We start from the raw sequence: 15,393 nt of genomic DNA, 5'->3' as shown, positions 1-15,393 counted from the left end.
AGACAGGTTAGTTTTTCATTTTCATGGTATTTTTTTAGATGTGTACAGCTTGATTTATTTAGCTTGTGTCTCCTTTACATTGTATGTTATTTTGAATAATTATTGGCGTGAAATCTCGAGTGCGCCTTGCTTGTTCCGTCAGTGTCTTTTGAGATTGATTTGTATTTGTAGTCCCATTCGTGCAATATCCAGTAGGCCTAGGGCTGGGGGACCTAGGCGAATGGCATGCTACGCACTTTCTTGTCAAACGATAAAAGTTTGTTAATTGTGATATTTGAACAAATCGTCTTACTTTGATTTGTAGAAAATATGGAACATCATAACTTAAGATGAAAATATTGTAAAACTCACCAAATTACAAAGAAAAAAAAGAAATGAGGTCTAGAAATTCCAGTTGAATAACCACAATTCACACACACACAAAAAAAATACGGAACAGCATTTCTACTAAAAATTATTAATAGGGCCTAGGTTTTTAAGGCTTAAATACTCCGGAAGGGAGCCCAGGGGCTTACCGTGTGTTTGCCATAGACACGGGACTAGGCCTAGGGTAATTTATTGTCAAAAAGACAAAATAAAAACTGAATTGTGAAAACAAGAAATTATGCACTCAGTCTCTAGTCTAGGCGACACCCCAATAGTACTTACTCGTGTTAATAAACTGGGACTGCACTCACACGCATTTGGGCAGCCCTAGCTAAAACTAAGCATTTTTATCTAGAAATTGTTAAAATATACAGATCATATATGTTCTATTAAATATATTGATAATGTTTAATTGGTACTCACCGGTTCTTTTGTTGAATTTTCAGACGATTTCTCAAAATTCTCAGCAAATATTTGTGACAAATGTTGTTGCCGTAGACAGCTACACATTAAACCTTATTTATAAATGGAGCGCCCCTTACGAGAGTTGTTAATGCCGCTGACAAATCTGTGTTAAAGGCGTTCGTCTGTTCTATTTTTTATAGGTATGAGATCGAGATCACAGCGAGTATTTACACTCTTCCATAATGATTCCGAAAGGGAGGCGCGATACATCCCCCCCCTAGCCTGGAGGCGTCTGGGGAGTAAAAGTCATCTACTCTACGTATGGTTACTCCCCACTGACGCCTGGGATCCCAAGCTATATTCACCCAAGTACAGGTACAAAACCTGAAACTTTCGCCCCCGAGATTTCTACTTTCTCTTTAAAAGATCTAGCCCTAAAACATGTACAAGGGGTTCAACTTCATTTCCAACATTTCATTTTCTAAGAAGAATTCATTAAAAAACAAGAAAAATGTTATGAAAAGATGGGAAGAGCTTACGGCCGTGTTTACGTCGCCAACTTGATTTCTTTATTTTTTGCTTGGCGACAGTACGCAAATCGCGCGATTTGCGTGCTGTCGCCAAGCGGAAGACAAAGAAATCAAGATGGCGACGTACATAAGCCTCCAGGCTACCCCCCCCGACATGAGCGCATATCCCAGGGGGACACGTCCCCTAAAAATAATAGGGAGCACATTATCAAATGTTATTTTTGATTTTTTTAATGATGGAAACAAATAGGCTACATCATTCAAAATCGAAATAAAACATGTATTTTGGAAGAGATGACCTTACTTTTGGGATGGACTTTTTTTTGTCCATTCAATTACAGGTGGCAGATTTTTAAATCAAATCACGGGTGATATAGATTTGAAAAAAAAATTATAAAAAATCTGCAAGGAGCGAAGCGAGCCAGAAAATAATATTTTTTAGATGAAAATTTCATCAAGTAGTAGTAATAGTAGTAGTATTGCATAAAATTTAGCAACCTTATATACGCAATTCCTCTTTCTACTCGTTACTTATTTTCAATCTTTGGAAACCAGGTTTTGTTATTAAATCCTTCTTTTACATTTTTTCCCGCCATTTTTCCCTTGCCAATTCAACTAATTTCCCTTTCATGCTAATGTATTAGCACTAAGGGTAGTCAGGTTTCATAACAAGCTAAAAATTTAGGGGGCTAGATATGGTACGGCGTATCAGGCAAAATTTATCACAAATCTGCCAGTGAGCAAGCAAGCAAAAATTTGATTTTTTATTTTGTTAAAATGTCCACTTTTGTAATAGATTTCGACATAAATTTATATCATATTTCACTTTTCTATCGTTCATTTCTATTCCTATATTTTTTTATTGGTAGTAGTTTTGGGGGGCAAGCTTCCCAAGCCCCCAACCCCCATAAAAAAGTTTCTCCCTAAAAGTGATGTATAGAAAGTCATATTGTTAATTGTTTCCAAGTAAAATTTTTACAAGCAAAAAAAAAGGCCAAGAAGAGAAAAGAATATAAACCAAATATCCCCATTACAAATAATGCTGTGATTCTCATAAGGGGGGGGCACATAACTAGTATGAACAACATATTTAATTCCAAAATATTTACTAGAAATCTCAAAAGGGTGAACGGGCAGAAATGCTGCCACTGATTCCAATCAATAATGACTTTTCTCTGCAATACTGATGCTTTGAAATCAAGATACTGAAGATTGATATGCTGAACATAAATTATGAATGTCTGACAAAAAAAACCCCAACTGATCAGCTGACCAGTACGCGTATCACTTCAGAGTTGATCACTCGTCGCAGCTGTGTGGAACGCTCACCGAAAATCAACAAAAAGGGCCTGAAATATAAGTTTTAACAATAATCCATTTTAATTTAAACTATTTTTAGAACGTATTAAATGTTTTCCGACCAAATGAAAGTTATATCACATAACTCCAACTTGTATTAAGGCGTACATTTACCAAAGTCTTGGGTTGGAAATCAGAACAGCATCGTCCAACCCATATTTTTTGGTAATGTCGCCTATAAGGTCCATACATGTTAATGTTTGGACCTCATTGGTACTAGGAGTGAAATTATGCACTTACCACGATTATAAGGATGAAGGTCTAACGAGTGGCAGTATCCAGACATCGAGGCACAGACTGGAACCTCAAAAAACGAAAAGTTCTCCCCTTTTACCCCAGTCTCGATCGGCCATTTTGTTGTGAATTTTGAAAGAATTAGGAAAGGTATCGCGACAGAACTTTTTTTTTTTTTGAGGTTCTAGTCTGTGCCTCGATGTCAGGATACTGCCACTCGTTAGACCTTCATCCATATAATCGTGGTAAGTTCATAATTTCTGTTTTCACAATTCAGTTTTATAAATATTTTGACCATAAATTACCCTAGTCCCGTTCCGTGTCTATGGCAAATACACGGTAAGCTCCTGGGTTACATGAAATCATGCATATTGCTCTACTGTGTGGGCTTGTTACATCATTCATAAGATCATTTAATTCTCTGTAAAGTGATACCATGCTTGTTATGATCATGTTATCACAAAAAGAGCAGGATTCAAAATTGTTGGATGAGGTCTGAATTGAAAAGCTACATAACGAACAAAAAAGTTTGGAAATCTGAGTTTGGCCATTAATTTCTCCCAACTCCCAATTTTACACAATGCATATTTGATATAATTCAAAAGATCATTAAATTCTCTTTAAAATGATACCATGCTTGTTATGATCATGCCATCACGAAAAGAGCTGGATTCAAAAGTGTTGGATGAGGTCTGAACTGAAGAGCTGCAGAATGAGCAGAAATAGTCATGAAGCTAGGGTCAATACAGAACATGATTCTTTTGTCTGTTTCAATAAGGATGAAAATCCATATTACAAATCAAGACCCTGCTTCTGTAATGATGGTTCTGTGAGATGAACATGGTTTGAGTCATGGTTTGAAATACCCATGCATGTTTGTTTGTTTCTTATGTGTTTGCTTGTGCAGAGGTGTGTTTGATGCCCATACTGAAATTTAAGGTTTTGTCACAAATGAAGTAGGCGTTTTAGAGTTATCAACTAGTAGAAGTATCAATGCTGCAAAAAGTTGGTGAATGAGTGGGTGGGTGGGTGAGGGAGTGAATGAAAGTATGAATGAAAGAATGAATGTACATGTATACAAAGTGAATAAATGAAGGAATGAGTGAAGAATGAATGGGTGAATGAATGAATCATGAATGAATGTATGAAATCCAATGTTTTAATAACAAGGTGACCAAGGCCACTGGGTGTTGGTGTTAATGTTGGAATTTGGATTGCTTCCCTTAGCTCCAAAACTTATTCAGAGTTTGCAAAACTGGTCCAGATCACATTATTGACATCTCAACAACAAGTGAGTGACTTTTCAGAGCATCTTCATTCTGTGTTTGGTGTTATACTCATGTAAAAATTGACCTAACACCAACACCAAAAGGTCAACACTGAACTTGAAATCACCCACTGTTTTATTAGGCAAAAATGAAAAGGGCACCAAAAATATCCATTGAGGCGATTGGGAGGGGCATTTAGACCAGTCAATAGGGCATCCAAGGCCATGATTAAGTTTAGTCCAGAAAGAATAACTGAATGAAAAAAAAAGAACCAATGTATTTAAGAATGAATCAATTATGCAGATGGATCGGTAAAGTGATCATTGCATTATAATAAATACATGTATACATGTCTATTGGACTGTCTGCCTCTTTTCATTATTCTCTTTTGTTATCTAGAGCTGTGTCTTTTAGTTATTCTATCATTCTGAACTCTACAGGACATATACCCACAAACCACAGATTTGTGGCCCATGAAAATATCAGATACTGATGTACCAAAACAAGTTGGTATATTAGGACAATTCTAACGCTGCGGTTGCTATTTCGATAAAAGAGCCATACCTGGCTGCTAGTGCTGGAAATGAAAAGTTTAATGCTCAAACCACAATGGTTTTGATTGTTTTGCAGAAATCAGAATGAACTGTTTAGATTACATGTAAATGATAGAGCTATGGGAATGTGTTGCTATGGAGGGGATGTGCCACTGGTAGATGATAAAATAACATCAATCCTTTTTAGACAAATGCCTTCCCCCATTCATATTTATTAGATCGAGGCTTCTCTCTAAGAATGGGGTATTGTTTTGTGTTGTTTGTTGTGTAAAGCCCATGACTTTGATGTTGTCAGTGTGTTTTTGTTATTCAGTTTTTTTTTAAAATAAAAACACCCCCAAATAGATGATGATAGTAAATAAATATTAAAAAGAAAATGATAAAATGTACAAATATACATTACATCTTTACATTGTACATGTAGATACACCTGCAGTTTCCTGTTTGATTCTAACCGGTCATAGTAGGACTCACTTCAGGCACAAGGATATGGAATTGCTCAGATGATGTGTATTCCTTCAAGGGGTTTCAGGGAAGTACCCCAAAATCCCATATTGCATCAAATTCCAATTATTAAAAAAAATATGGCTTCTGTATTGTTTCTTTCAGAACATGTCAGCTTACATGTATCTGTAGCTATTGAATAAAAGATGCAAAGTAAGAGGATTATCTGAGTTTTTGGTGTATTTGGTTCTAAAAAGCCCCTAATTTAGTATTTAAAAAAAAAAATTATGACTGGATACAACTTTGAAAAGAATAAGCTTTGGTTCTGGTTTCCCTTCTACTCTGATTGGCTATCAATATTTATTATAACATATAATTTGGCTCTGAGTATTAACTACTCTATTCCCTTCAGGCTAGATGCATTGATCATCAAATGGCTGTATGGGTTAAAACCCATGTGCCAGATGAGTCTTGTCAGTCTTACGAGCTTCTTGGGTTCATATTTTATTCATCTTTGACATCTGGCAGGGATTAATTCTCTTTTTATTTTTAACAATGCTTAGATCCATCAGCCTCAATTGTTTATCTGCCTTGTGGGAGTAGACTCTCATCATTCATCTTAGTGAACAGCGATTTTCTTGATTCCGGAATATGAACAAAATATGCTTTTTAACATGCTGTCCTTGTGATCATGGCTACTTTTCATTAACGTGTAGTGCACCTATGGCAGTTCATTCATTTAAATGCTATTTGATTTAACTTTTCATTAATTCATATAAAACAAGAAACAAAACTATACAATCAGTTATACACCATCATCTAAATTAGAAAATAATCACTATGTTATTAAATGTACATGTTCTTCTCATGCATCTCAATGTGGAGCGTTGTGGCCAAATGGATTAGTCTCCGGACTTTGAAACAGAGGGTTGTAGGTTCAAATCTCAGCCATGGCGTAGTTTCCTTCAGTAAGAAATTAATCCACATTGTGCTGCACTCAACCCAGGTGAGGTGAATGGGTACCTGGCAGGAATTTATTCCTTGAAATGCCAAGCATGTAAAAGCTGCTTGAGCTACAACCAGAGTAATAATATCCTAGTCCTTTGGAAGCACATAGAGACTTTATGATGTGTTATGCGCTATACAAGAACTAACTAATTTATTCATTTACTCTCTTTTTGTACTGATATTGGATTGAATTTGATAGACAGGGACATGGACTGTATTTTATTTCAACATATTTCTGTATGTCAGAGTGCTTTATATAGGATGCCATTCCCTCCTCTCTCCCTCTCAACCTACCCAATTCAGGTAATAAGCACTTAAAGGAGAATGAAACCATTGTAACAAGATAGCTTGTGTGAAAACAGAAAAATCAAAGAAACAGATCAACAAAAGTTTGAGAAAAATCGGACAAATATTGAGAAAGTTATGAGCATTTGAATATTGCGATCACTAATGCTATGGGTGATTCCATACGTGTCGTACGGGACATTTAGAGAACATTTGACAGTTTTTGACAAGAAAAAACAAAAAATATTCTAGTAACTATAGGTGGTCATCAACTACTACCAGAGTGTAAGAAAAACCAAGACTTAACATGACTTGAATTCACATCCTGTATAATACAGATTAAAAATAGTAATGTGTCGTACGGACGCAGAAAAAGTGGCTTTTTTAGAAACCTCGAGTTTGTACTCAAAAGTCTGTGAGTTGGGCAGATAAATTTCATAGAAACTGAACTCAAATTGACACTCAATTACCCAAGAACAAACACATTTACAAAAGAAAGCAAAATAAACATTCATGAATAAATAAAGCAAATTATAATTTTCGAGAACATTGTGGCGTACGGGACATTCAAAATGTGTCGTACGGGACATCTCTAAATTGAAGCCAAACTTTCTTACTTTATGTCACTTTGACTTCTTCAATCACATTATTTGGCTGATGATAATGATAATCCCATCAAACTAAGACATTCATTAGGTTAGAAACCGCTATTAGGTGAATATTTCTGTCAATATATCATAAACAAAATAATGTGTCGTACGGGACACTTGTGTGTCGTACGGGACACTTGTGTGTTGTACAGGCACTGCGTGTTGTACTGGGCAGCCTGAATAAATAAACATGAACTCTTTATCAATCAGAAGGAGCATTGCCCCTAAATTCTTGCTTATTTATGAATAATCTTTTAATAAGCAGTCATTCAGGACAGTACAATTAAGTAACCTCAATATATACAATTGGGAGCAATATGTTATAATTTTTTTTCATGATGGGAAATGTACAAGTGTTCACAGCATTTTTACGAGCTGAGAAACTTCAGGTTTTGTGTGAAGTTATATTTTAGGGAACTAATTGATGATTTTCAAACACTATTTAAACAATAAATGAAAGAAACTTTGTGTAAATTATGGGCTAAAATGATCATAATGTTATGATTTTTTTATATAAAATGTATATCTACATGATATATGTCACAACTGTCACTTTTTTCCCTTTTTTGGTCACAATTTTTTTGTCTAAAGAAATGCGGTTCTACTTTTTCAAACCCATCTGCATGTCATGAAACCATATGGTTTGTCTTATTTTCAAGATTTTTTTTACAACTTGAAAAAAGTAAGGAGTTTCAATATTGTATATAAAAATAGTGATCATCAAGGGAAGTCCAAATAGATGATCATGATGATTGATATGATTTTTTTTTACATCTTATAATAATTCCACATTAGCATGCAAGAGGAAGTTATCTTCCAGGCTAGGTTGAAATAATTATAAAGGTTTTCTTTTCATGCTCAATGAAAAGAAATTAACCTGCTCTGATCAGTGAAAATCACCAGTTTAGCTGAAGGGATTCACAAAAGAATAAGCCTACATCATGTACATGAAATCAATTAAAATGTTTAGAATCATGTTCTATGGAGATAAACAAAGTACTTTTTCAGTTCACTTTATGTTGAATCAATTAAATGAATTTAAATATGCCTACTATTTATGGTTTCTGAATCCAAATCCTGCAATTAGATGCATTATCATATTGTGTGTCGTACGGGACATGTCCCGTACGACACAGCGTGTGTCGTACGGGACATTTTTTTAATAGGACAATAATTGAAAAATGAAGGGCAGTAATTAGATCCTTATATGATAAATCGATCACCCATGGGTCAAACAAAGAGAAACTCATTTTATGAAATTGCATCATCAAAAATAAAATTGTAGGAAAAACTTTTGCATTGTCATGTGTCGTACGGGACATTGCCAAAAATGGGTTCGGAAAAATCAGGGCTGCCCCTATTATGGATCATGAAAATGTTGTAGATATTATTTGGAACCATCAATGATATATTATTCTATTGACCTGCAATATTTTCAATCTTCTCTTGCTTTGCAAATAATTGTTTCAGGTGGAATTTGTACTTGACTATTCAATGAGCAAAATTATTGAAAATTTAAAATTCCATTGTTCTCCCCCCAAAAAACTATATCTGTCTTCACTTTTGGTTAAAACTCATAATTTTCATAAAATTTAGGTATCATAGTAAAATATTACACTACTTATGACTTATTGAAAGCATGTTGAAATTTATGATATTTTTGAAGTTCTAGTGTGGAATCGCCCCTATGGAGAAAGCAAATTGGCAATGCGACAAAGATGTGTGATGTCACTTGTGAACAACTCTCCCCATTACTTTAGTATATATATTTCACTTGAATTGCCTCTTTTATCACATCTATCCATAGATCATGTGTTCTTTCTACATGAGGGCATGTAATACATATTTTTTAAGAATACATCATGGATAAAGAGTTGGTATCATCATAAGAAAAAGCAAAAAGAGACATTTTTAGGGTATTTTATAGTCCACCAAAGGGAAAGTTGTTCATCAGTGACATCACACATCCTTGACGCATTGCTAATGGGAGGATCTCCATAGCATTAGTGATTGCAATATTCAAATGCTCATAACTTTCTCATTATTTGTCCGATTTTTCTCAAACTTTCTTTATTCTTATTCTTTGATTTTTCTGTTTCTACACAAGCCTATTTGTTCCAAAGGTTTCATTCCCCTTTAACTTATTATGTACAAGTTTATACATGTATCATTTGTTATATCGATAGCAGGTGTGAAGATGATAGAAAAGAACACTGTCCCCATATACATGTAGGCCTAGTGCTTGGAAGTGATAATACAAATTCTAGGGGAGGAAATCATGAAGATAATGGGAGCAATGTTGTTTCAACTTTTCTGATTGCTTTTTTCTGAACGCGCATGTGCAGCATTTAACTGAGCTCTGTCATTTGAAACTTCGATTGTCTCTAGGTGGTTTCAGACCGCCTCGAAGTTCGCCAGTTCCAGGTATTCTCTGATCAGGAAATTTACCCCGATCAGAAAATACCAGGTATTTTGGTAATGTGAAAGCAAACTACGCGTAATATCCCCGAAAGAAAATACCCGCTAAATAGTAGGTACTTGGCGAAATTACGAGAACTTTCGTGGGGATTTTTCCAAGGTCGCAGGTATTTTGGCGATGTGAAAGCAAATTACGGGAACTTTTAGCCCAGCGTGTCGTTGGGCGCGGCGGCGTGGGTGGCTGCTGGGCTAGTGATTTTGAATCTCGCGCCTTGCCTGCTTATCAGACCATACTGCGCATGCTCGTAACTTCGGGAACTTATCCCGAAGGATGTGTTTCGGGGCGGTGTGAATGCAGGAATAATTAACGGGTATTTTTTAGCCTTAAAAAGTTCTCGTAATTTAACGGGGATTCTTGTGATCGAGGCGGTTTGAAACCGCCTAGTCTCTGCAGTATTAGTTTGATTTCTACTGGAATGATGGGGGGGGGGGATTATATGTCAGCTATTGAAGCCTGACCATATGCAATGTGAGTTGAGCAAGTTAAGGTGAGATATTTAAAGTCAAACTTAATGAGTATCTATGGGTAAGTAGGCCTATGTTTCTGATTCAGCTAGTCTAGTACCAAGGATATCTTTCAGGAAGACTTGCCACTTCCATCACCTCAGGGATGGCATCATAGGTTGGCCCTACCCTTTATTAGGTGGTCTGTCTATGACAGATCACCTATTGTTTTCGTCAGAATTTTCTTTCTTTATTTCTTTATTTCTTTCTTTATTCTTGGCACCTATGTTTGTCGCCAACTTTTCTCGAAATTGGCTGAATCAATTTTGCTGATTTTTTTGTCATATATAGAATCTATCATAGAGACCTCAAAATAAGCTTTTCAAGGTCATATGGTCATGATGACGTCATCTACGCGCCATTTTGTAAAATTCTTCATTTGATCATATCTTCATTATCAATTAACAAAACTTAACAATATTTACATGACATTAACTTCATGTCAAGGGTCAAATGTCAATGTCATCAAAGGTCATGTAGAGGTCATGACGCGCGCGTACGCGTGCGTCAAAGGTAAAAAAATTCTCCAAATGGCCTATAAAAATTTTTGGGTACGTTTCAGGTCATTTTAAGCATTTCAAAAATTTGCGCGCGCGCGCACATACGCGCGCGCGTTTCCGCGCGTAACGCCTGAACGCAACACATAAACACCGTTTTTTTTACATCATTGCATTGATAATAAAATTTTGAACAATTTGATACCTTGATCAACCTTCTACAACCATTAATAACGAAATTAACACCCGTTAAAGTTTGCAGCACGTGTGCGCGCGAGCTCTCACTATAGGCCATATATGGGCAAAAACATGCCTTTTGAAAATTCACTGTAGCTCTTTAAATAGTCCGTTGACGCCAATTTTTTTTTCATATATCGATAGAGTATGAGTTGTAGATTTGATTTCATGTCACCAATGTCCCTCAATTATATCGTGACGTCATCAAAATGGCGCCTAAACTAAAAATTTTTATTTTTTTAAAATGACGTCATCAAATTTATGCAAATTTGGTTGTAACTTCTTGAATATAGATCGTTTTTCACCCAGATTTTCATATATTGTAGTTTAGAAGCTACTCTTTCTCGTCATTTAACATGAATTTTCGTTTTGAGAAACGCATCATTGCGTAAAATAGCGATGAAAAGAGGCATGTCATTTTTCCTCATTTTGCGTGTAATCTCTATGGGACATGACTTTTTCTCAAAACTAGATTCGACATTCCTCTATTTCGTGAGCCATATCTCCATTTTTTCTTGTCGGTTTTCCCTGAGCTTTTACTATGTAGTAGCTGAGATCCTACGCTTTCGGAATGTGCCCTCCATTTTTTGATCAGATGCCGGGATCATGCCCGTTTTTCACTTGCAAAATTGGTATTGTAATTCTCAGAATTGCTTACGTGTAATCTCTATGGGGAATATCGTAGCTCAATGGATAACGCATTTGACTTGCTTTCTCGAGGGCGGAGGTTCGAGTCCTGGGGTGAACAAGATGATTTTTTTTTCAATTTTTTTTTCTTTTTGCCACCTCTTACATGATCCTTTATGATAATTAAAAGGCATAAAAGTTTAAATTTAGCAAGATAAAACAGATTATAATTGCTTTTTTCATATAACATGCACTGTCATACATCAAAGAGACCCTTTTCACAGAGCTTTATCATCTCCCGTCTTTCACAAGTATTCCATCCATAATGAGCATTCCGTTGTCATCATGAAGATCATATTGACATGCATGAACATGGTAATAGTGATCATGATTGCGAGTATAAAGACAGACCACCTAATTCGTCCGCATGACGAATTAAATTCTAGTATATATGTGTTTCAGTAGGCATAGGTCTGTATTTGTTTCCAAGAGTTGACTGCAGGGACAGGAATATATCATCGTTTGTGTTAGGTACCTTCATGTTAGTCCTCTAACTTGAGTGACTTGGAGCTGTATTATTTGTTTTGGAAGGTCTTTTAAAAATTCAAATATCACCCAGATTCTTATTCATTTACAAAAGTTATGACAGTTATAATACTGCAAAACTTTTTCAGCAGGTCCAGGTAAACTATTAACTGTTACTTAAAGAGCAATTTGAAGGTTATACTACAATGGAAAGCTGTTGATAATTGCACTGCTTCCAGGGGGGGGGGGGGCACTCAGTATATAATGCATAGTGGGTACGTGCCACGGAGGGGACCTCCATTTTTACGCTCAAATTTCCATTCCAAGGCATAGCATGTTTGTCTTATTGAGAAAAAGAACAACGAAAGCTGCTCCAAAGCATAGCATTTTCTTCTTATTGAGAAAAAAGAAGAAAGAAATCCGCTCCAAAGCTTCGCATATTTTTTCGTTACGCTGTTCCGGTCGCATTGATCAACTTTAATGAGCTGCAATTTTGGTGAAAAGCGGCTGCAGAGCACTGTGCGACCATTGCCTCTGCACGAGCGCACCTGCCGGGCTAGCTGCATGCCCGTTCCATAGGGATGCATACGCACTCACACGCTGGCAATCCGTTCCAAGGACCCCCGTTTTCACAAACATTTGTAGTTCCGAAGCCTGTTCCGAGGACCCTCCTTTTTACAATAAGTCCGCTCCAAGGCCCCCGTTTTTTTGTCTCGCTCGCGGCACACCCCACCAGTTTTTAAGTCGAGTGCACCACCCCCCCCCCACCGCGGGACAGCTTCCCTGCTTGTGAGTGGTTAAGGATAATATGAAGTCAAAAGACACAGCTCACATATAAACCGAGTTAAAAATGATATAGTATTTTGATGCAGAATCATGAGTTTAAAAAACGTTTTATACTTGATAATGTTGTAGCCATCATATTACACATTTTCATGGGTCATGAATCATAGTTTCTTGGTTTGAATCTGTGACACCTTGGTTCACATTACTTGTAAGATGGATACTTGTTTAATGAGAAATATTTTCAATCTGATTGCATTGATGGCAGGCATCTTAAATTATAACCCATGAAGGAAATCCTGGTGAGAAGTTCAAAAAGTGGCAAAAAACGGAACAATAAAATCACGGCGAGGCTATCGAGTTACATTTGTGGCACCCATAAGATTGATAACTGTGTTAAAAATGTATGGATATGGTCTCCTGTCTACATTATCCCCTCTGGTCTCGGAAGCAATGTGGTCTAGATTACCAGACTGAGTTAGGCCTGTTCCCTCGGGAGTTGTCCTGGGTGGCTGGAAAGAGGGGGAGAAGGAACGAGGCTCAACTGGTCCCCCATTCCCTTGAAATTAATGCCCCTCTGCTGCTCTAAAATGAACTCCTGAATTTGATGGTGCTTCTTAAAGGTCAAGTCCACCTCAGAAAAATGTGTTGATTTGAATCAATAGAGAAAAATCAAACAAGCACAATGCTGAAAATTTCATCAAAATCGGATGTAAAATAAAGTTATGACATTTCAAAGTTTCGCTTATTTTTCACAAAATAATTATATGAACGAGTCAGTTACATCCAAATGAGAGAGTCGATGATGTCACTCACTCTTTCTTTTTTTTATTGTTTGAATTATGCAATATTTCAATTTTTATTAATTTGACAATTAGGACCTCCTTGCCTGAACCACAAAATGTTAAAATAATAGAATTACACATGTTCAGGGAGGAATGAAACTTCATTTCACATGACAATGACGAGAAAATCAAAATATTTCATATTTCATATAATAAAATACAAAAGAAATAGTGAGTGAGTGATGTCATCAGTTCCCTCATTTGCTTACATGTACCAACCAAGATGTGCATATAACTGTTTTGTGAAATGAAGCGAAACTTTAAAATTTTCATAACTTTCTTATTTTACATCCGATTTTGATGAAATTTTCAGCGTTATACTTGTTGGAGTTTTCTCTTTTTATTCAAATCAAGTTTTTGTTGGGGTGGACTTGTCCTTTAACATTGACCATTGTGTATCTGTTCACAAGGAATTTGCCATCTCACGTTAAATATCTCAAACTTGCGATAGAAAATTAAAAATTGTTCTTTTTTCTAAACAGAGAGTTTGCAATATTCACTGTCTCATTAATGTGGCAGCTTTTTCCCACATTTACATGTAGAGGAACATATGTAAATTAGATTGGGGCTAGTTAAAGTAGCTGGGTGTATTCACACCATTTTTAATATAATTTGATTCATTGGTAAAGAAATATAGGCTTAAGATCAGTTTGCTTCAGTAGTTTTATTGTAGGGGATCACTTTTGATCAGATTATGTAGGATCAAGGGGTATTTTTTAGGTCTAATCATGTGTTAATACTGTTAGGCATTGAATTGCGTTAAATCACTTTTTAAGTAGGCCTATGAGTAAAGTGCCCTTTGGGGTGCTGTGCCACAAAAGTTTGTATCTAATTATCTACCAATGCTACTGATGTAAGCCACTGAAATCATGCCATTTGATTGACTGGGAGCATTTTTTTTATCATAGTATTAGTGTTTGTTATTGAAAGTTTGTTTTATGAAACAGGGCCCAACATGGGTTCAGACAGAGAGCAATAAAATGAAACCATGAGAGAGTTTCTGTAACTGATGTAAGGGGAACTGAACTCAGGATGTAGACTTGTAATTCACATTCTTCCAACAGCCATAGGCATACATTGTACATTGTATGTGCTTCTCACACTGCATTTCACACTGCATTTCCTTAACCCCATACTATCTTTTTTTCGATTTACACTGTCTTTCTTAACCCCATACTATTTGCTGAGCCAGGGTTAACGCCTTAACCCTGGGCAATCACCCAGCTCATAAATATTGATGATTTTACCATACAGAGCGCGATTAATGTGCAATTTCGACTTCTATGATTGGGTAATGCTTAGCCCCACTTTTCCTTTAGTAGCCCTGTTTCGTTTCACACTGCATCTCTTAGCACCGCAATTGTGGTGCTAGCACCACAATAATAAGCCGGCTAGCCCTGCTTTTTTGCAGGGCCAGATAGTACCGTACTATTTACCGTGCTAGCCCACTTTGCCTAAACGTAGTGTGAAAACGAAGTGGGCTAAGCTTAACCCCGGGAAATTGGTGGGGCTAAGACCCCCCTTAGCCCCACCAGTTTCCTGGGGTTAAGGGAAAAAAGTGCAGTGTGAAAAGCATAATAGAATTAGTCTTGATACATTTTTTCGTTAGAAGTGAAAATGTAATTTTGCTTGATGAGAAAAATATGGCCATAGGAGTTTGACCTTTATGAAGAATAAAAATTAAGTCTTTGTTTCTCAGGGAAAATGTAGGATACATGTACATGTATGAGGAATTTACCTGTACTCAGGCTGTAGTGGGAAATTGTTAATTTTATTGGACACAAATCTATTCAG

The sequence above is a fragment of the Lytechinus variegatus genome, chromosome 1, assembly GCF_018143015.1.
Source record: "Lytechinus variegatus isolate NC3 chromosome 1, Lvar_3.0, whole genome shotgun sequence".
Classification (NCBI taxonomy): Eukaryota; Metazoa; Echinodermata; class Echinoidea; order Temnopleuroida; family Toxopneustidae; genus Lytechinus; species Lytechinus variegatus.
This window is presented reverse-complemented; position numbering follows the sequence as displayed.